The 23,652-nt window shown below is 47.3% G+C and overlaps 1 protein-coding gene across 1 annotated transcript in view; it reads right to left on the bottom strand.

Moving 5' to 3' along the window:
- NBL1 (NBL1, DAN family BMP antagonist) overlaps nt 1-11,891 on the bottom strand; it is a 46,333-nt gene extending 34,442 nt beyond the window's left edge. The window contains exon 1 of the mRNA XM_069742097.1: nt 11,735-11,891. The gene's annotated coding sequence lies outside the window, so the exon portion shown is untranslated. The remainder of the gene's footprint in view (nt 1-11,734) is intronic.
- Nucleotides 11,892-23,652: the final 11,761 nt, after the last annotated feature.

Below are 23,652 nucleotides of genomic sequence, written 5' to 3'. Positions count from 1 at the left end.
TACACACCACTGGGAATGGGAGACTGGGAGCCGTACACACCACTGGGAACGGGAGACTGGGAGCCGTACACACCACTGGGAACGGGAGACTGGGAGCCGTACACACCACTGGGAACGGGAGACTGGGAGCCGTACACACCACTGGGAACGGGAGACTGGGAGCCGTACACAACACTGGGAACGGGAGACTGGGAGCCGTACACATCACTGGGAACGGGAGACTGGGAGCCGTACACACTACTGGGAACGGGAGACTGGGAGCCGTACACAACACTGGGAACGGGAGACTGGGAGCCGTACACACTACTGGGAACGGGAGACTGGGAGCCGTACACACCACTGGGAACGGGAGACTGGGAGCCGTACACACCACTGGGAACGGGAGACTGGGAGCCATACACACCACTGGGAACGGGAGACTGGGAGCCGTACACACTACTGGGAACGGGAGACTGGGAGCCGTACACATCACTGGGAACGGGAGACTGGGAGCCGTACACATCACTGGGAACGGGAGACTGGGAGCCGTACACACCACTGGGAACGGGAGACTGGGAGCCGTACACAACACTGGGAACGGGAGACTGGGAGCCGTACACATCACTGGGAACGGGAGACTGGGAGCCGTACACACCACTGGGAACGGGAGACTGGGAGCCGTACACACCACTGGGAACGGGAGACTGGGAGCCGTACACATCACTGGGAACGGGAGACTGGGAGCCGTACACACCACTGGGAACGGGAGACTGGGAGCCGTACACACCACTGGGAACGGGAGACTGGGAGCAGTACACAACACTGGGAACGGGAGACTGGGAGCCGTACACACTACTGGGAACGGGAGACTGGGAGCCGTACACACCACTGGGAACGGGAGACTGGGAGCAGTACACACCACTGGGAACGGGAGACTGGGAGCCGTACACACCACTGGGAACGGGAGACTGGGAGCCGTACACAACACTGGGAACGGGAGACTGGGAGCCGTACACACAACTGGGAACGGGAGACTGAGAGCCGTACACATCACTGGGAACGGGAGACTGGGAGCCGTACACACCACTGGGAACGGGAGACTGGGAGCCGTACACACCACTGGGAACGGGAGACTGGGAGCAGTACACAACACTGGGAACGGGAGACTGGGAGCCGTACACACCACTGGGAACGGGAGACTGGGAGCCGTACACAACACTGGGAACGGGAGACTGGGAGCCGTACACACCACTGGGAACGGAAGACTGGGAGCCGTACACACCACTGGGAACGGGAGACTGGGAGCCGTACACACAACTGGGAACGGGAGACTGGGAGCCGTACACACCACTGGGAACGGGAGACTGGGAGCCGTACACATCACTGGGAACGGGAGACTGGGAGCCGTACACACTACTGGGAACGGGAGACTGGGAGCCGTACACACAACTGGGAACGGGAGACTGGGAGCCGTACACACCACTGGGAACGGGAGACTGGGAGCCGTACACACCACTGGGAACGGGAGACTGGGAGCCGTACACACCACTGGGAACGGGAGACTGGGAGCCGTACACACCACTGGGAACGGGAGACTGGGAGCCGTACACACCACTGGGAACGGGAGACTGGGAGCCGTACACACCACTGGGAACGGGAGACTGGGAGCCGTACACAACACTGGGAACGGGAGACTGGGAGCCGTACACACCACTGGGAACGGGAGACTGGGAGCCGTACACACCACTGGGAACGGGAGACTGGGAGCCGTACACACCACTGGGAACGGGAGACTGGGAGCCCTACACACCACTGGGAACGGGAGACTGGGAGCCGTACACATCACTGGGAACGGGAGACTGGGAGCCGTACACACTACTGGGAACGGGAGACTGGGAGCCGTACACACTACTGAGAACGGGAGACTGGGAGCCGTACACACTACTGGGAACGGGAGACTGGGAGCCGTACACACTACTGGGAACGGGAGACTGGGAGCCGTACACATCACTGGGAACGGGAGACTGGGAGCCGTACACAACACTGGGAACGGGAGACTGGGAGCCGTACACACCACTGGGAACGGGAGACTGGGAGCCGTACACACCACTGGGAACGGGAGACTGGGAGCCGTACACACCACTGGGAACGGGAGACTGGGAGCCGTACACACCACTGGGAACGGGAGACTGGGAGCCGTACACATCACTGGGAACGGGAGACTGGGAGCCGTACACACCACTGAGAACGGGAGACTGGGAGCCGTACACATCACTGGGAACGGGAGACTGGGAGCCGTACACACCACTGGGAACGGGAGACTGGGAGCCGTACACACCACTGGGAACGGGAGACTGGGAGCCGTACACACCACTGGGAACGGGAGATTGGGAGCCGTACACACCACTGGGAACGGGAGACTGGGAGCCGTACACACCACTGGGAACGGGAGACTGGGAGCCGTACACACCACTGGGAACGGGAGATTGGGAGCCGTACACACTACTGGGAACGGGAGACTGGGAGCCGTACACACCACTGGGAACGGGAGACTGGGAGCCGTACACACTACTGGGAACGGGAGACTGGGAGCCGTACACACTACTGGGAACGGGAGACTGGGAGCCGTACACACTACTGGGAACGGGAGACTGGGAGCCGTACACACCACTGGGAACGGGAGACTGGGAGCCGTACACACCACTGGGAACGGGAGACTGGGAGCCGTACACACAACTGGGAACGGGAGACTGGGAGCCGTACACACCACTGAGAACGGGAGACTGGGAGCCGTACACACCACTGGGAACGGGAGACTGGGAGCCGTACACACCACTGGGAACGGGAGACTGGGAGCCGTACACACCACTGGGAACGGGAGACTGGGAGCCGTACACACCACTGGGAACGGGAGACTGGGAGCCGTACACACCACTGGGAACGGGAGACTGGGAGCCGTACACATCACTGGGAACGGGAGACTGGGAGCCGTACACACAACTGGGAACGGGAGACTGGGAGCCGTACACATCACTGGGAACGGGAGACTGTGACCCGTACACAACACTGGGAACGGGAGACTGGGAGCCGTACACACCACTGGGAACGGGAGACTGGGAGCCGTACACACTACTGGGAACGGGAGACTGGGAGCCGTACACAACACTGGGAACGGGAGACTGGGAGCCGTACACACCACTGGGAACGGGAGACTGGGAGCCGTACACATCACTGGGAACGGGAGACTGGGAGCCGTACACACCACTGGGAACGGGAGACTGGGAGCCGTACACACTACTGGGAACGGGAGACTGGGAGCCGTACACAACACTGGGAACGGGAGACTGGGAGCCGTACACACCACTGGGAACGGGAGACTGGGAGCCGTACACACCACTGGGAACGGGAGACTGGGAGCCGTACACACCACTGGGAACGGGAGACTGGGAGCCGTACACATCACTGGGAACGGGAGACTGGGAGCCGTACACACCACTGGGAACGGGAGATTGGGAGCCGTACACACCACTGGGAACGGGAGACTGGGAGCCGTACACATCACTGGGAACGGGAGACTGGGAGCCGTACACACCACTGGGAACGGGAGACTGGGAGCCGTACACACTACTGGGAACGGGAGACTGGGAGCCGTACACACCACTGGGAACGGGAGACTGGGAGCCGTACACACTACTGGGAACGGGAGACTGGGAGCCGTACACACTACTGGGAACGGGAGACTGGGAGCCGTACACACTACTGGGAACGGGAGACTGGGAGCCGTACACATCACTGGGAACGGGAGACTGTGACCCGTACACAACACTGGGAACGGGAGACTGGGAGCCGTACACACTACTGGGAACGGGAGACTGGGAGCCGTACACAACACTGGGAACGGGAGACTGGGAGCCGTACACACTACTGGGAACGGGAGACTGGGAGCCGTACACACCACTGGGAACGGGAGACTGGGAGCCGTACACACCACTGGGAACGGGAGACTGGGAGCCGTACACACTACTGGGAACGGGAGACTGGGAGCTGTACACACAACTGGGAACGGGAGACTGGGAGCCGTACACACCACTGGGAACGGGAGACTGGGAGCCGTACACACCACTGGGAACGGGAGACTGGGAGCCGTACACACCACTGGGAACAGGAGACTGGGAGCCGTACACATCACTGGGAACGGGAGACTGGGAGCCGTACACATCACTGGGAACGGGAGACTGGGAGCCGTACACATCACTGGGAACGGGAGACTGGGAGCCGTACACACCACTGGGAACGGGAGACTGGGAGCCGTACACATCACTGGGAACGGGAGACTGGGAGCCGTACACACTACTGGGAACGGGAGACTGGGAGCCGTACACACTACTGGGAACGGGAGACTGGGAGCCGTACACACCACTGAGAACGGGAGACTGGGAGCCGTACACACCACTGGGAACGGGAGACTGGGAGCCGTACACACTACTGGGAACGGGAGACTGGGAGCCGTACACACTACTGGGAACGGGAGACTGGGAGCCGTACACACCACTGGGAACGGGAGACTACACACCACTGGGAGCGGGAGACTGGGAGCCGTACACACCACTGGGAAAGTGTCAGCTATTTTTTATGCCTATGCTATTATTATAATGTTATTTTTTATTTCAATGAAGTCATGATACAAAATATTTTTGCTCTTCATTCGCTTTTCTAGAAAAAACTTTATCTTCATTTTGAAAAAGCTGCTTGACACCGACCAGCCTCGTCCGCGCTCAGCGGAGGGAATAGTCCAAAAACCTGGAGGATGCACAAAGAAAACAAAAAGTATCCAAGCTGCCCGGAGCGCATCTGTTCTATCGTCCCCATTTATAAACCACATTAATCCCGTCTGCTGTGCTGGGATGGGACAGGATGTACCGCATTACACTGCGCACTCCCAGAAGGCCGAACCGCCGCGCTCAGCACAGATGTGCAACTACATCCCCGGCACAGCTCACACTCCAGCCTCAACCGGATCCCAGGACCGAAACTCCCTGCAGTCACTTCCCCAAAATAAAATGTGCAAATTATCAACTTGTTGTTTTCAAAAATCTTGGCTCTAAAGTTGGAAATCATGAAAAAAAAACATAAACTGCTCATTATGTATGTGTAATATGCAAGTACATAGGGGCAGTATTATAGTATTTATATTCTTGTACATAGGAGCAGTATTATAGTAGTTATATTCTTGTACATAGGGGCAGTATTATAGTAGTTATATTCTTGTATATAGGGGGCAGTATTATAGTAGTTATATTCTTGTACATAGGGGCAGTATTATAGTAGTTAAATTCTTGTACATAGGGGCAGTATTATAGTAGTTACATTCTTGTACATAAGAGCAGTATTATAGTAGTTATATTCTTGTATATAGGGGGCAGTATTATAGTAGTTATATTCTTGTACATAGGGGGCAGTATTATAGTAGTTATATTCTTGTACATAGGGGGCAGTATTATAGTAGTTATATTCTTGTACATAGGGGGCAGTATTATAGTAGTTATATTCTTGTACATAGGGGGCAGTATTATAGTAGTTATATTCTTGTACATAGGAGCAGTATTATAGTAGTTATATTCTTGTACATAGGGGGCAGTATTATAGTAGTTATATTCTTGTACATAGGGGGCAGTATTATAGTAGTTATATTCTTGTACATAGGGGGCAGTATTATAGTAGTTATATTCTTGTACATAGGGGGCAGTATTATAGTAGTTATATTCTTGTACATAGGAGCAGTATTATAGTAGTTATATTCTTGTACATAGGGGCAGTATTATAGTAGTTATATTCTTGTACATAGGGGCAGTATTATAGTAGTTACATTCTTGCACATAGGAGCAGTATTATAGTAGTTATATTCTTGTACATAGGGGGCAGTATTATAGTAGTTATATTCTTGTACATAGGGGGCAGTATTATAGTAGTTATATTCTTGTACATAGGAGCAGTATTATAGTAGTTATATTCTTGTACATAGGGGCAGTATTATAGTAGTTATATTCTTGTACATAGGGGCAGTATTATAGTAGTTATATTCTTGTACATAGGAGCAGTATTATAGTAGTTATATTCTTGTACATAGGAGCAGTATTATAGTAGTTATATTCTTGTACATAGGGGGCAGTATTATAGTAGTTATATTCTTGTACATAGGAGCAGTATTATAGTAGTTATATTCTTGTACATAGGGGGCAGTATTATAGTAGTTATATTCTTGTACATAGGGGGCAGTATTATAGTAGTTATATTCTTGTACATAGGGGGCAGTATTATAGTAGTTATATTCTTGTACATAGGGGGCAGTATTATAGTAGTTATATTCTTGTACATAGGAGCAGTATTATAGTAGTTATATTCTTGTACATAGGGGCAGTATTATAGTAGTTATATTCTTGTACATAGGGGCAGTATTATAGTAGTTACATTCTTGCACATAGGAGCAGTATTATAGTAGTTATATTCTTGTACATAGGGGGCAGTATTATAGTAGTTATATTCTTGTACATAGGGGCAGTATTATAGTAGTTATATTCTTGTACATAGGGGCAGTATTATAGTAGTTACATTCTTGCACATAGGAGCAGTATTATAGTAGTTATATTCTTGTACATAGGGGGCAGTATTATAGTAGTTATATTCTTGTACATAGGGGGCAGTATTATAGTAGTTATATTCTTGTACATAGGAGCAGTATTATAGTAGTTATATTCTTGTACATAGGGGCAGTATTATAGTAGTTATATTCTTGTACATAGGAGCAGTATTATAGTAGTTATATTCTTGTACATAGGGGGCAGTATTATAGTAGTTATATTCTTGTACATAGGGGGCAGTATTATAGTAGTTATATTCTTGTACATAGGGGGCAGTATTATAGTAGTTATATTCTTGTACATAGGGGGCAGTATTATAGTAGTTATATTCTTGTACATAGGAGCAGTATTATAGTAGTTATATTCTTGTACATATGGGCAGTATTATAGTAGTTATATTCTTGTACATAGGGGCAGTATTATAGTAGTTACATTCTTGCACATAGGAGCAGTATTATAGTAGTTATATTCTTGTACATAGGGGGCAGTATTATAGTAGTTATATTCTTGTACATAGGGGGCAGTATTATAGTAGTTATATTCTTGTACATAGGAGCAGTATTATAGTAGTTATATTCTTGTACATAGGGGCAGTATTATAGTAGTTATATTCTTGTACATAGGGGCAGTATTATAGTAGTTATATTCTTGTACATAGGAGCAGTATTATAGTAGTTATATTCTTGTACATAGGAGCAGTATTATAGTAGTTATATTCTTGTACATAGGGGGCAGTATTATAGTAGTTATATTCTTGTACATAGGAGCAGTATTATAGTAGTTATATTCTTGTACATAGGAGCAGTATTATAGTAGTTATATTCTTGTACATAGGAGCAGTATTATAGTAGTTATATTCTTGTACATAGGAGCAGTATTATAGTAGTTATATTCTTGTACATAGGGGGCAGTATTATAGTAGTTATATTCTTGTACATAGGAGCAGTATTATAGTAGTTATATTCTTGTACATAGGAGCAGTATTATAGTAGTTATATTCTTGTACATAGGGGCAGTATTATAGTAGTTATATTCTTGTACATAGGAGCAGTATTATAGTAGTTATATTCTTGTACATAGGAGCAGTATTATAGTAGTTATATTCTTGTACATAGGGGGCAGTATTATAGTAGTTATATTCTTGTACATAGGAGCAGTATTATAGTAGTTATATTCTTGTACATAAGAGCAGTATTATAGTAGTTATATTCTTGTACATAGGAGCAGTATTATAGTAGTTATATTCTTGTACATAGGGGGCAGTATTATAGTAGTTATATTCTTGTACATAGGAGCAGTATTATAGTAGTTATATTCTTGTATATAGGGGCAGTATTATAGTAGTTATATTCTTGTACATAGGAGCAGTATTATAGTAGTTATATTCTTGTACATAGGAGCAGTATTATAGTAGTTATATTCTTGTACATAGGAGCAGTATTATAGTAGTTATATTCTTGTACATAGGAGCAGTATTATAGTAGTTATATTCTTGTACATAAGAGCAGTATTATAGTAGTTATATTCTTGTACATAGGAGCAGTATTATAGTAGTTATATTCTTGTACATAGGAGCAGTATTATAGTAGTTATATTCTTGTACATAGGAGCAGTATTATAGTAGTTATATTCTTGTACATAGGAGCAGTATTATAGTAGTTATATTCTTGTACATAGGGGCAGTATTGTAGTAGTTATATTCTTGTACATAGGAGCAGTATTATAGTAGTTATATTCTTGTACATAGGAGCAGTATTATATTAGTTATATTCTTGTACATAGGGGCAGTATTATAGTAGTTATATTCTTGTACATAGGAGCAGTATTATAGTTATATTCTTGTACATAGGAGCAGTATTATAGTAGTTATATTCTTGTACATAGGAGCAGTATTATATTAGTTATATTCTTGTACATAGGAGCAGTATTATATTAGTTACATTCTTGTACATAGGAGCAGTATTATAGTTATATTCTTGTACATAGGAGCAGTATTATAGTAGTTATATTCTTGTACATAGGGGGCAGTATTATAGTAGTTATATTCTTGTACATAGGAGCAGTATTATAGTAGTTATATTCTTGTACATAAGAGCAGTATTATAGTAGTTATATTCTTGTACATAGGGGCAGTATTATAGTAGTTATATTCTTGTACATAGGAGCAGTATTATAGTAGTTATATTCTTGTACATAGGAGCAGTATTATATTAGTTATATTCTTGTACATAGGGGCAGTATTATAGTAGTTATATTCTTGTACATAAGAGCAGTATTATAGTAGTTATATTCTTGTACATAGGGGCAGTATTATAGTAGTTATATTCTTGTACATAGGAGCAGTATTATAGTAGTTATATTCTTGTACATAGGGGGCAGTATTATAGTAGTTATATTCTTGTACATAGGAGCAGTATTATAGTAGTTATATTCTTGTACATAGGAGCAGTATTATAGTAGTTATATTCTTGTACATAGGAGCAGTATTATAGTAGTTATATTCTTGTACATAGGGGCAGTTATATTAGTTATATTCTTGTACATAGGAGCAGTATTATAGTAGTTATATTCTTGTACATAGGGGCAGTATTATAGTAGTTATATTCTTGTACATAGGGGCAGTTATATTAGTTATATTCTTGTACATAGGAGCAGTATTATAGTAGTTATATTCTTGTACATAGGGGCACTATTATAGTAGTTATATTATGGGTGATACAATATAAATCATGGGGAGACTTTGCTGTAACTATGGTACATTGTTGTAACGACGTGGCGTATGATATCGGTATTATGAGGAGGAGATGAAGCTGGAGGTAGTAGTTGTCCATTGTTGGATGTTCTATAGATGAGTCATATAAAGTATAGTGTGAAGTCTTCGGCGGGGTCTTCGCCATATTCGTCGTGAGGGTCGGCTGGAGAGATGGTTTCACAACGTTTTCAGTAAGTCGGAGTTTTTTCGTGGAGTAACCGTCAGTAAGGCGAGTAGTTGTTGCCGTCAGCGTCGGACCAGGATACAAGGGGCCACGTTACGTGGTGGGATAATTGCAGCAGACGCAGGTATCATCTATCGCTCTGAGACCGTATCTGCCCTACACAGAAGACCCCGCACACCATGGAGTATATGGGACTCTGCTCAGAAATAGATGCGCCACATCTGTCCACGGCGAGGTCGGACACTGCGCGCACCAGAACTTTAGTTGCGCCGATTATAAGAACTTTGTCCAGATCCCGATCAGAGTCGGAGACTTCGGCCGAGTTCACACAGAGATCGATCCTATCATCCAGATTGGCTCCACAACACTTCTGAAAAGGCCTAGAAGTTTATAATTTCTACTATTAGATGAGAAATATTTTCTGTTCCTCCTTTTTTTTTTTCCCAACGCTTTAATTTTTTCTGAGATTTTTGAAAAATTCCCAATATAAAAAAACAACAACAAAATACAAAACAAAAAAGAACAATATTCTTGTCACTTATGATTGGATCATATTCAAATAATAATAATAATAATAATCCAAAACTCTGCTCGGTCTTGTTCACACCTTTTTTTTTTCTTGTATTTTGATGTGGATTCTTTTTGAAGAATTCAGTGTGAATAGAGTCCAAAAACTGTTTCAGAAAAAAAAAAAAAAAAAAACTTCCTTTAAAGATTAAATATCCAAAACGTTTGTTTTTTTTGACCGTCTGGAAAGATTCATTGTGGACGTGGTCTGTGGGAATCGCTACGTGAGCAGTTGTTCTAGGGTGCAGGCAGTCGCCCAGATTTTACACTTATTTTCGGGGGGTAAAAGACGTTTCCTGCCCTGGTCCAACAGCGAGGCTGGTCGGTGATGCCCCGGCGCCCTGGACGCGGAGAGTGTGCCCTGGTCACCCACTTGGATACAATTAGAAAATAGGTTTTTTTTTTGCACAAGTCTGAAGGATACAAAGAGGAAATCCTGAGAAAACGGAGGGATAAATGTATCCAAAAAGTAACATTGACGGAAAGTAATCTGTAAATAAAGAAATGCCGGGGATGCGGAGCGTTAGTGATCCGTCCGGGAGGGGAATCCACTCTCTGACCATACATACAAGTGACCGGCGTCATCCATGGGAGGGGTGGGATAATTCAGGACCCCGATAGGGATAAGATAGGGACCCCCTGCTCCAATGACTTGTGACACAGTCAGCTCTGCTACATCGGTCCCGGCATCTGCTGCACGTGGACGGCGACCTCCCTCGGTGATCAGCGGCCTCATCCGTTTTTTATCATCAGTATTTTAAATCCCCCCCCTCCCCCCAAAATAAAAAAAAAGAAGATTAAGAAACAAAACAGTTTCTGCAAAATCCTTCGAAATGTTAAAAAAAATGAGAACGGACAAATATCTGGACGCGGAAGAACGAGCGCCTGTCCACGGGGGCCGCACTGTATGGGGGCTCCTTTATGGCCGGGAATACTCGTGTATTTTGGGGGGGTTATACTTTTACGTCCGGGGGTCGTACACAGCTTCTTAGGAAGGAAGGAGACCCTTCTAATATTTGGAGGATTGGGGGGGATTTTTAGACTTCAGTGGGGGGCCGGCTTTCTGTAGACAAGGGTCAGATACAACGGAGCATCAGAGCGATATTTGGGGGGGATAGTAACAATTTGATGTTTCGCAGATAATTCTGATATTATTGGGTGGGATCATTGTGGGGGCAGATCTGGCTACATACAGGATTTCGGGTCACACGGGGGCGGCAGGTGAAGGAAGGACGCGGCTTTAGATCAGATATGGATTTCTATCGGGGGGCGCTCGGTGCGGTCACCACCGTACCTGGATTTTTGGGAACATTTTCGGTTTGGACGATAACGGCGACTGTAAATTCCTAAGAAATCTTGTCCCATAGGATCTTTTTAAAGGGCCAGGCCGTATTTATCGGGACAGATCTAATGACTGAAGAGAAGTCCGTAGTGTATTCCAAAACGTTGCTCCAAACAATTGTGTCGGACCCCCACACTAGTCATTGGAGGGTTAACGCTGCTCTACGCACCCCAGGATCTGGAGAACAATAGCTGCTTGCACCAAGAGCTTAACATCTAAAGGTGTACAAAGACCCCATTAACCCAGCGCTGCCCCCAACTACAGAGACTTACCAGGAGGAGAGTCAGAGGGAATTCCATACAGTGCCCCCTAAGGCTTGCAATCCATCCAGGGCTGGGGTGTCGGGCTGCAGGAATCGAGGACCCCAGTAATTAGAGAGCAGCAGAGAGGAGAGAGCTGTGTCCTCTGCACAACACAAGTCAGCACTGAACCCGCCTCTCCTCCTAGGGAAAAGACATCCCAAATCCTCCTCTGCTGGGGAGAGGGGGGAAAGCAGCTGTGCGCACAGTCCCTGGGACCACCACAGTCCCAGCATCCATCCCAGGGTGCAGGTACCGGCTGACACCGGGGGGGTGGGGGTGCAGGTACCGGCTGACACTGGGGGGATGGGGGTGCAGGTACCGGCTGACACTGGGGGGATGGGGGTGCAGGTACCGGCTGACACTGGGGGGATGGGGGTGCAGGTACCGGCTGACACTGGGGGGATGAAGGTGCAGGTACTGGCTGACACTGGAGGGATGAAGGTGCAGGTACTGGCTGACACTGGGGGGATGGGGGTGCAGGTACCGGCTGACACTGGGGGGCTGATGGTGCAGGTATCGGCTGATACTGGGGGGATGAAGGTGCAGGTACTGGCTGACACTGGAGGGATGAAGGTGCAGGTACTGGCTGACACTGGAGGGATGAAGGTGCAGGTACTGGCTGACACTGGGGGGATGGGGGTGCAGGTACCGGCTGACACTGGGGGGCTGATGGTGCAGGTATCGGCTGATACTGGGGGGATAATGGTGCAGGTATCGGCTGACACTGGAGGTATGGGGGTGCAGGTACTGGCTGACACTGGAGGTATGGGGGTGCAGGTACTGGCTGACACTGGAGGTATGGGGGTGCAGGTACTGGCTGACACTGGAGGTATGGGGGTGCAGGTACTGGCTGACACTGGAGGTATGGGGGTGCCATCTACTAGTGGTCTCCCGTCTCCAGGAATGTCATCCCAGTAATAAGCGAGGACTGGCAGGACGGACTCCCCGGCACCAGCACCCGTATGGGGGCGTCCGCAGAAGATGGGGTGACTCTTTCTTATCAATCAACTTCGGATAAGTTTGACAACTTTCTAAGAAACTTCGGATCTGCTTCGTTATCGAATCCGCGACTGATTTTTGACGTTTTATGATTTGCACTAAATTCTTTTTTATTTGCGCCTTTTTTTTTACGTTTGCAATTAGGCGGTTTTTTTTTATTTTTCTTATTTTCCGGATGTTTGAGGCCGATTTGTCAATTGCGATATCTTAAAAAGTTGTAAACTTATCGTGCGCCAATGTCCTCCAGTTTTTTTTGTTCAACACTTTTTTTGGCGAAAATATTTTAACCGAACGTGCGACTTATTGTTCTAAAAAGGGAGAAAAAAAAAAGGTATAAAAATAAAAAAAACTTACGGAAAACAAGAAAATAAAGAAAAGACCAAAAAAAAAAATGCAAATGTTGGATCAGATTGTTTCAAGATCTCCGATTACTGTCCGTGAATGTGAACATTCTCGCTTCTAGAGACCTGCGCACCCACGACCTCGCACAGCTGAGGGTTTGTCACAATGTATCAGTGTAGATGAGAGAATCCTCTGCAGTCGCACAGAGCAGCACACATCTCCCTGCTGTCCTGTTGTTACAGTGTGTCAGACCATTGTGTACACTGAAGCAGACACTCAGCTCTGAGAAGTCACAGGTCTGGAACAGAGGTCAGCTCTGTACAAACACAAAGCCTGTGGTCTGCAGCAAGTACAGGTTATAAAAATGGAGGAGAAATGTATGAAAGTCTGTTCAGAACTTATCAGGCATATAGGATTGTGTTCTCCGGTGTAGAACTACAAGTCTCAGCCTCCACCAGCTATATCACAGGAAGTACAGCAGGATTGTGGATCGTGTGCTTGTTGTCCCTCACCAATAGATGGCGCCAGAGCTCCCATTAGGGAAATATCACCAGTTATTGGCTGCAAGGGGGAAACATGATGGGAGTTGTAGTCTCTGATGGATTGTCTTCTTATAAGTGTCCAGGACTCGGACCACGATGTGATGTAATAATCTGCAGGATATATCACTATGTATGTGTCAGGAGGTGGAGGAGCGATGCTCTGCAGAGAGGTCAGTGGTGTAATAATCTGCAGGATATATCACTATGTATGTGTCAGGAGGTGGAGGAGCGATGCTCTGCAGAGAGGTCAGTGGTGTAATAATCTGCAGGATATATCACTATGTATCTGTCAGGAGGTGGAGGAGCGATGCTCTGCAGAGAGGTCAGTGGTGTAATAATCTGCAGGATATATCACTATGTATGTGTCAGGAGGTGGAGGAGCGATGCTCTGCAGAGAGGTCAGTGGTGTAATAATCTGCAGGATATATCACTCTGTATCTGTCAGGAGGTGGAGGAGCGATGCTCTGCAGAGATGTCAGTGGTGTAATAATCTGCAGGATATATCACTATTTATCTGTCAGGAGGTGGAGGAGCGATGCTCTGCAGAGAGGTCAGTGGTGTAATAATCTGCAGGATATATCACTATGTATGTGTCAGGAGGTGGAGGAGCGATGCTCTGCAGAGAGGTCAGTGGTGTAATAATCTGCAGTATATATCACTATGTATCTGTCAGGGGGTGGAGGAGCGATGCTCTGCAGAGAGGGCAGTGGTGTAATAATCTGCAGGATATATCACTATGTATCTGTCAGTGGGTGGAGGAGCGATGCTCTGCAGAGAGGTCAGTGGTGTAATAATCTGCAGGATATATCACTATGTATGTGTCAGGAGGTGGAGGAGCGATGCTCTGCAGAGAGGGCAGTGGTGTAATAATCTGCAGGATATATCACTATGTATCTGTCAGTGGGTGGAGGAGCGATGCTCTGCAGAGAGGTCAGTGGTGTAATAATCTGCAGGATATATCACTATGTATCTGTCAGGGGGTGGAGGAGCGATGCTCTGCAGAGAGGTCAGTGGTGTAATAATCTGCAGGATATATCACTATGTATCTGTCAGGGGGTGGAGGAGCGATGCTCTGCAGAGAGGTCAGTGGTGTAATAATCTGCAGGATATATCCCTGTGTATCTGTCAGGAGGTGGAGGAGCGATGCTCTGCAGAGAGGTCAGTGGTGTAATACTCTGCAGAATATATCACTGTGTATCTGTCAGGGGGTGGAGGAGCGATGCTCTGCAGAGAGGTCAGTGGTGTAATAATCTGCAGGATATATCACTATGTATGTGTCAGGAGGTGGAGGAGCGATGCTCTGCAGAGAGGTCAGTGGTGTAATAATCTGCAGGATATATCACTATGTATCTGTCAGTGGGTGGAGGAGCGATGCTCTGCAGAGAGGTCAGTGGTGTAATAATCTGCAGGATATATCACTATGTATGTGTCAGGAGGTGGAGGAGCGATGCTCTGCAGAGAGGGCAGTGGTGTAATAATCTGCAGGATATATCACTATGTATCTGTCAGTGGGTGGAGGAGCGATGCTCTGCAGAGAGGTCAGTGGTGTAATAATCTGCAGGATATATCACTATGTATCTGTCAGGGGGTGGAGGAGCGATGCTCTGCAGAGAGGTCAGTGGTGTAATAATCTGCAGGATATATCACTATGTATCTGTCAGGAGGTGGAGGAGCGATGCTCTGCAGAGAGGTCAGTGGTGTAATAATCTGCAGGATATATCCCTGTGTATCTGTCAGGAGGTGGAGGAGCGATGCTCTGCAGAGAGGTCAGTGGTGTAATACTCTGCAGAATATATCACTGTGTATCTGTCAGGGGGTGGAGGAGCGATGCTCTGCAGAGAGGTCAGTGGTGTAATAATCTGCAGGATATATCCCTGTGTATCTGTCAGGAGGTGGAGGAGCGATGCTCTGCAGAGAGGCCAGTGGTGTAATAATCGGCAGGAATTATCACTATGTATCTGTCAGGAGGTGGAGGAGCGATGCTCTGCAGAGAGGTCAGTGGTGTAATAATCTGCAGGAATTATCACTATGTATCTGTCAGGAGGTGGAGGAGCGATGCTCTGCAGAGAGGTCAGTGGTGTAATAATCTGCAGGATATATCCCTGTGTATCTGTCAGGAGATGGAGGAGCGATGCTCTGCAGAGAGGTCAGTGGTGTAATAATCTGCAGGATATATCACTATGTATGTCAGGAGGTGGAGGAGCGATGCTCTGCAGAGAGGTCCGTGGTGTAATAATCTGCAGGATATATCACTATGTATCTGTCAGGAGGTGGAGGAGCGATGCTCTGCAGAGAGGTCAGTGGTGTAATAATCTGCAGGATATATCACTATCTGTCAGGAGGTGGAGGAGCGATGCTCTGCAGAGAGGTCAGTGGTGTAATAATCTGCAGGATATATCACTATGTATCTGTCAGGAGGTGGAGGAGCGATGCTCTGCAGAGAGGTCAGTGGTGTAATAATCTGCAGGATATATCACTATGTATCTGTCAGGAGGTGGAGGAGCGATGCTCTGCAGAGAGGTCAGTGGTGTAATAATCTGCAGGATATATCACTATGTATCTGTCAGGAGGTGGAGGAGCGATGCTCTGCAGAGAGGTCAGTGGTGTAATAATCTGCAGGATATATCACTGTGTATCTGTCAGGAGGTGGAGGAGCGATGCTCTGCAGAGAGGTCAGTGGTGTAATAATCTGCAGGGTATATCACTATGTATCTGTCAGTAGGTGGAGGAGCGATGCTCTGCAGAGAGGTCAGTGGTGTAATAATCTGCAGGATATATCACTATGTATCTGTCAGGAGGTGGAGGAGTGATGCTCTGCAGAGAGGTCAGTGGTGTAATAATCTCCAGGATATATCACTGTATCTGTCAGGAGGTGGAGGAGCGATGCTCTGCAGAGAGGTCAGTGGAGTAATAATCTGCAGGATATATCACTATGTATCTGTCAGTAGGTGGAGGAGCGATACTCTGCAGAGAGGCCAGTGGTGTAATAATCTGCAGGATATATCACTATGTATCTGTCAGGAGGTGGAGGAGCGATGCTCTGCAGAGAGGTCAGTGGTGTAATAATCTGCAGGATATATCACTATGTATCTGTCAGGAGGTGGAGGAGTGATGCTATGCAGAGAGGTCAGTGGAGTAATAATCTGCAGGATATATCACTATGTATCTGTCAGGAGGTGGAGGAGTGATACTCTGCAGAGAGGCCAGTGGTGTAATAATCTGCAGGATATATCACTATGTATCTGTCTGGAGGTGGAGGAGCGATGCTCTGCAGAGAGGTCAGTGGTGTAATAATCTGCAGGATATATCACTATGTATCTGTCAGGAGGTGGAGGAGTGATGCTCTGCAGAGAGGTCAGTGGAGTAATAATCTGCAGGATATATAACTATGTATCTGTCAGTAGGTGGAGGAGCGATACTCTGCAGAGAGGCCAGTGGTGTAATAATCTGCAGGATATATCACTATGTATCTGTCAGGAGGTGGAGGAGCGATGCTCTGCAGAGAGGTCAGTGGTGTAATAATCTGCAGGATATATCACTATTTATCTGTCAGGAGGTGGAAGAGCGATGCTCTGCAGAGAGGTCAGCGGTGTAATAATCTGCAGGATAGATCACTGTGTATCTGTCAGGAGGTGGAGGAGCGATGCTCTGCAGAGGTCAGTGGTGTAATAATCTGCTGGATATATCACTGTGTATCTGTCAGGAGGTGGAGGAGCGATGTTCTGCAGAGAGGTCAGTGGTGTAATAATCTGCAGGATATATCCCTGTGTATCTGTCAGGAGGTGGAGGAGCGATGCTCTGCAGAGAGGTCAGTGGTGTAATAATCTGCAGAATATATCACTGTATCTGTCAGGAGGTGGAGGAGCGATGCTCTGCAGAGAGGCCAGTGGTGTAATAATCTGCAGGATGTATCACTATGTATCTGTCAGGAGGTGGAGGAGCGATGCTCTGCAGAGAGGTCAGTGGTGTAATAATCTGCAGGATATATCACTGTATCTGTCAGGAGGTGGAGGAGCGATGCTCTGCAGAGAGGTCAGTGGTGTAATAATCTGCAGGATATATCACTATGTATCTGTCAGGAGGTGGAGGAGTGATGCTCTGCAGAGAGGTCAGTGGTGTAATAATCTGCTGGATATATCACTGTGTATCTGTCAGGAGGTGGAGGAGCGATGTTCTGCAGAGAGGTCAGTGGTGTAATAATCTGCAGGATATATCCCTGTGTATCTGTCAGGAGGTGGAGGAGCGATGCTCTGCAGAGGTCAGTGGTGTAATAATCTGCAGGATATATCACTATGTATCTGTCAGGAGGTGGAGGAGCGATGCTCTGCAGAGAGGTCAGTGGTGTAATAATCTGCAGGATGTATCACTATGTATCTGTCAGGAGGTGGAGGAGCGATGCTCTGCAGAGAGGTCAGTGGTGTAATAATCTGCAGGATATATCACTATGTACCTGTCAGGAGGTGGAGGAGCGATGCTCTGCAGAGAGGTCAGTGGTGTAATAATCTGCAGGATATATCACTGTGTATCTGTCAGGAGGTGGAGGAGCGATGCTCTGCAGAGAGGTCAGTGGTGTAATAATCTGCAGGATATATCCCTGTGTATCTGTCAGGAGGTGGAGGAGCGATGCTCTGCAGAGAGGTCAGTGGTGTAATAATCTGCAGGATATATCACTATGTATCTGTCAGTAGGTGGAGGAGCGATGCTCTGCAGAGAGGTCAGTGGTGTAATAATCTGCAGGATATATCACTATGTATCTGTCAGGAGGTGGAGGAGTGATGCTCTGCAGAGAGGTCAGTGGTGTAATAATCTGCAGGATATATCACTGTATCTGTCAGGAGGTGGAGGAGCGATGCTCTGCAGAGAGGTCAGTGGTGTAATAATCTGCAGGATATATCCCTGTGTATCTGTCAGGAGGTGGAGGAGCGATGCTCTGCAGAGGTCAGTGGTGTAATAATCTGCAGGATATATCACTATGTATCTGTCAGGAGGTGGAGGAGCGATGCTCTGCAGAGAGGTCAGTGGTGTAATAATCTGCAGGATGTATCACTATGTATCTGTCAGGAGGTGGAGGAGCGATGCTCTGCAGAGAGGTCAGTGGTGTAATAATCTGCAGGATATATCACTATGTACCTGTCAGGAGGTGGAGGAGCGATGCTCTGCAGAGAGGTCAGTGGTGTAATAATCTGCAGGATATATCACTGTGTATCTGTCAGGAGGTGGAGGAGCGATGCTCTGCAGAGAGGTCAGTGGTGTAATAATCTGCAGGATATATCCCTGTGTATCTGTCAGGAGGTGGAGGAGCGATGCTCTGCAGAGAGGTCAGTGGTGTAATAATCTGCAGGATATATCACTATGTATCTGTCAGTAGGTGGAGGAGCGATGCTCTGCAGAGAGGTCAGTGGTGTAATAATCTGCAGGATATATCACTATGTATCTATCAGGAGGTGGAGGAGTGATGCTCTGCAGAGAGGTCAGTGGTGTAATAATCTGCAGGATATATCACTGTATCTGTCAGGAGGTGGAGGAGCGATGCTCTGCAGAGAGGTCAGCGGTGTAATAATCTGCAGGATATATCACTATGTATCTGTCAGGAGGTGGAAGAGTGATGCTCTGCAGAGAGGTCAGTGGAGTAAAAATCTGCAGGATATATCACTGTATCTGTCAGGAGGTGGAGGAGCGATGCTCTGCAGAGAGGTCAGTGGTGTAATAATCTGCAGGATATATCACTATGTATCTGTCAGGAGGTGGAGGAGCGATGCTCTGCAGAGAGGTCAGTGGTGTAATAATCTGCAGGATGTATCACTATGTATCTGTCAGGAGGTGGAGGAGCGATGCTCTGCAGAGAGGTCAGTGGTGTAATAATCTGCAGGATAGATCACTGTGTATCTGTCAGGAGGTGGAGGAGCGATGCTCTGCAGAGAGGTCAGTGGTGTAATAATCTGCAGGATATATCACAGTGTATCTGTCAGGAGGTGGAGGAGCGATGTTCTGCAGAGAGGCCAGTGGTGTAATAATCGGCAGGAATTATCACTATGTATCTGTCAGGAGGTGGAGGAGCGATGCTCTGCAGAGAGGTCAGTGGTGTAATAATCTGCAGGATATATCACTGTATCTGTCAGGAGGTGGAGGAGCAATGGTCTGCAGAGAGGTCAGCGGTGTAATAATCTGCAGGATATATCACTATGTATCTATCAGGAGGTGGAGGAGTGATGCTCTGCAGAGGTCAGTGGTGTAATAATCTGCAGGATGTCGCTATGTATCTGTCAGGAGGTGGAGGAGCGATGCTCTGCAGAGAGGTCAGCGGTGTAACAATCTGCAGGATATATCACTGTGTATCTGTCAGGAGGTGGAGGAGCGATGCTCTGCAGATAGGTCAGCGGTGTAATAATCTGCAGGATATATCACTAATTCACTATGTATCTGTCAGGAGGTGGAGGAACGATGCTCTGCAGAGAGGTCAGTGGTGTAATAATCTGCAGAATATATCACTGTGTATCTGTCAGGAGGTGGAAGAGCGATGCTCTGCAGAGAGGTCAGTGGTGTAATAATCTGCAGGATATATCACTATGTATCTGTCAGTAGGTGGAGGAGCGATGCTCTGCAGAGAGGTCAGTGGTGTAATAATCTGCAGGATATATCACTATCCACCCTAGCACCACCCTACATCTCCTCTCTGGTCTCAGTCTACCACCCTACCCGTGCCCTCCGCTCCGCTGATGACCTCAGGTTAGCATCCTCAATAATCAGAACCTCCCACTCCCGTCTCCAAGACTTTACACGTGCTGCGCCGATTCTTTGGAATGCACTACCTAGGATAACACGATTAATCCCCAATCCCCACAGTTTTAAGCGTGCCCTAAAAACTCATTTGTTCAGACTGGCCTACCGCCTCAATGCATTAACCTAACGATCCCTGTGTGGCCTATATTAAAAAAAAAAAAAATTAATTAACTGGTTCATGCAGCTTTACACGAACACCCAAGCCTTACACTATGGCTGGTCCGAATAACTATAGCAATTGTTACCATCCACCTCTCGTGTCTCCCCTTTTCCTCATAGTTTGTAAGCTTACGAGCAGGGCCCTCACTCCTCTTGATATCTGTTTTGAACTGTATTTCTGTTATGCTGTAATGTCTATTGTATGTACAAGTCCCCTCTATAATTTGTAAAGCGCTGCGGAATATGTTGGCGCTATATAAATAAAAATTATTATTATTATTACTATGTATCTGTCAGGAGGTGGAGGAGTGATGCTCCGCAAAGAGGTCAGTGGAGTAATAATCTGCAGGAATTATCACTGTATCTGTCAGGAGGTGGAGGAGCGATGCTCTGCAGAGAGGTCAGTGGTGTAATAATCTGCAGGAATTATCACTATGTATCTGTCAGGAGGTGGAGGAGCGATGCTCTGCAGAGAGGTCAGTGGTGTAATAATCTGCAGGAATTATCACTATGTATCTGTCAGGAGGTGTAGGAGCGATGCTCTGCAGAGAGGTCAGTGGAGTAATAATCTGCAGGAATTATCACTATGTATCTGTCAGGAAGTGGAGGAGCGATACTCTGCAGAGAGGTCAGTGGTGTAATAATCTGCAGGATATCTCACTATGTATCTGTCAGGAGGTGGAAGAGCGATGCTCTGCAGAGAGGTCAGTGGTGTAATAATCTGCAGGATATATCACTGTATCTGTCAGGAGGTGGAGGAGCGATGCTCTGCAGAGAGGTCAGCGGTGTAATAATCTGCAGGATATATCACTATGTATCTATCAGGAGGTGGTGGAGCGATGCTCTGCAGAGGTCAGTGGTGTAATAATCTGCAGGATGTCGCTATGTATCTGTCAGGAGGTGGAGGAGCGATGCTCTGCAGAGAGGTCAGCGGTGTAATAATCTGCAGGATATATCACTGTGTATCTGTCAGGAGGTGGAGGAGCGATGCTCTGCAGAGAGGTCAGCGGTGTAATAATCTGCAGGATATATCACTAATTCACTATGTATCCGTCAGGAGGTGGAGGAGCGATGCTCTGCAGAGGTCAGTGGTGTAATAATCTGCAGGATATATCACTATGTACCTGTCAGGAGGTGGAAGAGCGATGCTCTGCAGAGAGGGCAGTGGTGTAATAATCTGCAGGATATGTCACTATGTACCTGTCAGGAGGTGGAGGAGCGATGCTCTGCAGAGAGGTCAATGGTGTAATAATCTGCAGGATATATCACTATGTATCTGTCAGGAGGTGGAGGAGCGATGCTCTGCAGAGAGGGCAGTGGTGTAATAATCTGCAGGATATATCACTATGTACCTGTCAGGAGGTGGAGGAGCGATGCTCTGCAGAGAGGTCAGTGGTGTAATAATCTGCAGGATATGTCACTATGTACCTGTCAGGAGGTGGAGGAGCGATGCTCTGCAGAGAGGTCAGTGGTGTAATAATCTGCAGGATATATCACTATGTATCTGTCAGGAGGTGGAGGAGCGACGCTCTGCAGAGGTCAGTGGTGTAATAATCTGCAAGATATATCACTATGTATGTCAGGAGGTGGAGGAGCGATGCTCTGCAGAGAGGGCAGTGGTGTAATAATCTGCAGGATATGTCACTATGTACGTGTCAGGAGGTGGAGGAGCGATGCTCTGCAGAGAGGTCAGTGGTGTAATAATCTGCAGGATATATCACTATGTACCTGTCAGGAGGTGGAAGAGCGATGCTCTGCAGAGGTCAGTGGTGTAATAATCTGCAGGATATATCACTATGTATCTGTCAGGAGGTGGAGGAGCGATGCTCTGCAGAGAGGTCAGTGGTGTAATAATCTGCAGGATGTATCACTATGTATCTGTCAGGAGGTGGAGGAGCAATGCTCTGCAGAGAGGTCAGTGGTGTAATAATCTGCAGGATATATCACTGTGTATCTGTCAGGAGGTGGAGGAGCGATGCTCTGCAGAGAGGTCAGTGGTGTAATAATCTGCAGGATGTATCACTATGTATCTGTCAGGAGGTGGAGGAGCGATGCTCTGCAGAGAGGTCAGTGGTGTAATAATCTGCAGGATATATCACTATGTACCTGTCAGGAGGTGGAGGAGCGATGCTCTGCAGAGAGGTCAGTGGTGTAATAATCTGCAGGATATATCACTGTGTATCTGTCAGGAGGTGGAGGAGCGATGCTCTGCAGAGAGGTCAGTGGTGTAATAATCTGCAGGATATATCCCTGTGTATCTGTCAGGAGGTGGAGGAGCGATGCTCTGCAGAGAGGTCAGTGGTGTAATAATCTGCAGGATATATCACTATGTATCTGTCAGTAGGTGGAGGAGCGATGCTCTGCAGAGAGGTCAGTGGTGTAATAATCTGCAGGATATATCACTATGTATCTGTCAGGAGGTGGAGGAGTGATGCTCTGCAGAGAGGTCAGTGGTGTAATAATCTGCAGGATATATCACTGTATCTGTCAGGAGGTGGAGGAGTGATGCTCTGCAGAGAGGTCAGTGGAGTAAAAATCTGCAGGATATATCACTATGTATCTGTCAGTAGGTGGAGGAGCGATACTCTGCAGAGAGGCCAGTGGTGTAATAATCTGCAGGATATATCACTGTATCTGTCAGGAGGTGGAGGAGCGATGCTCTGCAGAGAGGCCAGTGGTGTAATAATCTGCAGGATATATCACTGTATCTGTCAGGAGGTGGAGGAGCGATGCTCTGCAGAGAGGTCAGTGGTGTAATAATCTGCAGGATATATCACTATGTATCTGTCAGGAGGTGGAGGAGCGATGCTCTGCAGAGAGGTCAGTGGTGTAATAATCTGCAGGATATATCACTATGTATCTGTCAGGAGGTGGAGGAGCGATGCTCTGCAGAGAGGTCAGTGGTGTAATAATCTGCAGGATATATCCCTGTGTATCTGTCAGGAGGTGGAGGAGCGATGCTCTGCAGAGGTCAGTGGTGTAATAATCTGCAGGATATATCACTATGTATCTGTCAGGAGGTGGAGGAGCGATGCTCTGCAGAGAGGTCAGTGGTGTAATAATCTG

This window comes from Ranitomeya imitator, chromosome 10 (genome assembly GCF_032444005.1).
Source record: "Ranitomeya imitator isolate aRanImi1 chromosome 10, aRanImi1.pri, whole genome shotgun sequence".
In the NCBI taxonomy this organism is placed as follows: Eukaryota; Metazoa; Chordata; class Amphibia; order Anura; family Dendrobatidae; genus Ranitomeya; species Ranitomeya imitator.
This window is presented reverse-complemented; position numbering and strand designations above follow the sequence as displayed.